The sequence below is a fragment of the Arachis hypogaea genome, chromosome 16 (assembly GCF_003086295.3).
Source record: "Arachis hypogaea cultivar Tifrunner chromosome 16, arahy.Tifrunner.gnm2.J5K5, whole genome shotgun sequence".
NCBI lineage: Eukaryota > Viridiplantae > Streptophyta > Magnoliopsida > Fabales > Fabaceae > Arachis > Arachis hypogaea.
The window spans coordinates 111712669-111715423 of NC_092051.1; the positions used below are offsets into that span (position 1 = coordinate 111712669).

The 2755-nt window shown below is 31.2% G+C and overlaps 1 non-coding gene across 1 annotated transcript; it reads right to left on the reverse strand.

The window, feature by feature from the left end:
• Window positions 1–2218: 2218 nt before the first annotated feature.
• On the reverse strand, window positions 2219–2326 carry LOC112760270 (small nucleolar RNA R71). Its single transcript, XR_003180720.1, has one exon. It is a non-coding gene; the product is annotated as a small nucleolar RNA R71 (small nucleolar RNA).
• Window positions 2327–2755: the final 429 nt, after the last annotated feature.

Consider the following 2755-nt stretch of genomic DNA (forward strand, 5'->3'; position numbering starts at 1 on the left):
TCTTTTGGACCGAGGTTTCACTTATTCTCAAGAGAAGAGCTTCTTTGTCTTTCTTAGCAAATTAGCTGTTGAATGTAATGTTCTGCTGAAGCTTGGCTGGCCATTGGCCATGTCTAGTATTTTGGACCGGAGCTTTCACTGAAAGCTTGGCTGGCTAGTAAGCCATGTCTAATTCCTGGATCGGAGTTTTAGACTAATGTTGCATGATTCCTGGAATTCATATTAAAAATTTTGAAATCCTTATTTTTCTTTTTCCAATTAATTTTTCGAAAAAAAAACCAAAAAATTTTTAATAAAATCATAAAATAAAAAAATAATAATTTGATGTTTCTTGTTCGAGTCCAGTATCAAATTTTAAGTTTGGTATCAATTGCATACTTTTATAATTTTCTTGCATTTTTCAAAAATCCATGCATTGCATTCTTCATGATCTTCAAGTTGTTCTTGATGAATCCTCTTGTTTGATCTTCATATTTTCTTGTTGTGTGTTGCATCTTGTTTTTCATATGCATTCTTGCATTCATAGTGTCTAAAAATTAAAAATTTCTAAGTTTGGTGTCTTGCATGTTTTTCTTTTCTTAAAATTTTTTAAAAATAAGTCTTGATGTTCATCTTGATCTTCAAAGTGTTCTTGGTGTTCATCTTGACATTCATAGTGTTCTTGCATGCATTAGTTGTTTTGATTCATAATTTTCATGTTTTGTTTCAATTTTATTATTTTTCTCTCTCATCATTAAAAATTCAAAAAACAAAAAAATATCTTTCCCTTTTTCTCTCATAAATTTTCAAAAATTTGAGTTGACTTTTTCAAAACTTTTTGAAATCTAGTTGTTTCTTATGAGTCAAATCAAATTTTCAATTTAAAAATTCTATCTTTTTCAAATCTTTTTCAAAAAATCAAATCTTTTTTATTTTTCTTTCATAATTTTCGAAAATTTCAAATTGATTTTCAAAAATCTGTTTCTTATTTTATTTCATAATTTCAAAACCTTTACTAACAATTAATGTGATTGATTCAAAAATTTCAAGTTGTTACTTGCCTATTAAGAAAGATTCAATCTTTAAATTTTAAAATCATATCTTTTTTGTTTCTTGTTAGTCAAGTAATCAACTCTAATTTTCAAAATCAAATCTTTCTAAATTTCTTTTTCAAATCTTTTTCAAAATAAGTTTCAATCACATCTTTTTCAAATTCAATTTCAAAATCTTTTCTAACCTCTTATCTTTTTAAAATTGATTTTCAAATCTTTTTCAAACTAATCCTATCTTTTTGTTTCAATCATATCTTTTTCAAAACTACCTAACTAATTCTCTCTCTAATTTTCGAAAATCACCTTCCTCTTTTTCAAAATTCCTTTTTAAATTAACTAATTGTTTTAAATTTAATTTAATTTGATTTAATTTTCCTTTCTTAATTTTCGAATTTTAATTTTAATCTAAAATTAAAAACAAAAATATTTTTATTTTATTTTATTTAATTTTCAAATTCTCTCATCTCTCATCTCCTTCTATTTAATTATTCATCTACTAACACTTCTCTTCCACCCAAAATTCGAACACCATCTTCCTCTCTGTGTTCGAGTTTTTCTCTTCCCCTTCTTTTATTCTTCTCTTCTACTCACATAAAGGAACCTCTCTACTGTGGCAAAGAGGATCCCTATTATTTTCTGTTTTCTTCTTTTTTCATATGAGCAAGAACAAGGATAAGAACATTCTTGTTGAAGCTGATCCTGAACCTGAAAGGACTCTGAAGAGGAAGCTAAGGGAAGCTAAAGCACAACTCTCTGGAGAAAATCTGACAAAAATTTTCGAAAAAGAAGGAGACATGGCCAAAAATAATAACAATGCAAGGAAGATGCTTGGTGACTTTACTGCACCAAATTCTAATTTACATGGAAGAAGCATCTCAATCCCTGCCATTGGAGCAAACAATTTTGAGCTGAAACCTCAATTAGTTTCTCTGATGCAACAGAACTGTAAGTTTTATGGACTTCCATCAGAAGATCCTTTTCAGTTCTTAACTGAATTCTTGCAAATCTGTGATACTGTTAAGACCAATGGGGTTGATCCCGAGGTCTACAGGCTTATGCTTTTCCCGTTTGCTGTAAGAGACAGAGCTAGAATATGGTTGGACTCTCAACCTAAAGACAGCCTGAACTCTTGGGATAAGCTGGTCACAGCTTTCTTAGCCAAGTTCTTTCCTCCTCAAAAGCTTAGTAAGCTTAGAGTGGATGTTCAAACCTTCAAACAGAAAAAAGGTGAGTCCCTCTATGAAGCTTGGGAGAGATACAAGGAACTGACCAAAAAGTGTCCTTCTGACATGCTTTCAGAATGGACCATCCTGGATATATTCTATGATGGTCTGTCTGAATTATCTAAAATGTCATTGGACCATTCTACAGGTGGATCCATTCACCTAAAGAAAACGCCTGCAGAAGCTCAAGAACTCATTGACATGGTTGCAAATAACCAGTTCATGTACACTTCTGAAAGGAATCCTGTGAGTAATGGGATGCCTATGAGGAAGGGAGTTCTTGAAATTGATACTCTGAATGCCATATTGGCTCAGAATAAAATATTGACTCAGTAAGTTAATATGATCTCTCAGAGTCTGAATGGATTGAAGGAATCATCCAACAGTACTAAAGAGGCATCTTCTGAAGAAGAAGCTTATGATCCTGAGAACTCTGCAATAGCAGAGGTGAATTACATGGGTGAACCCTATGGAAACACCTATAATCCCTCATGGAGAAAT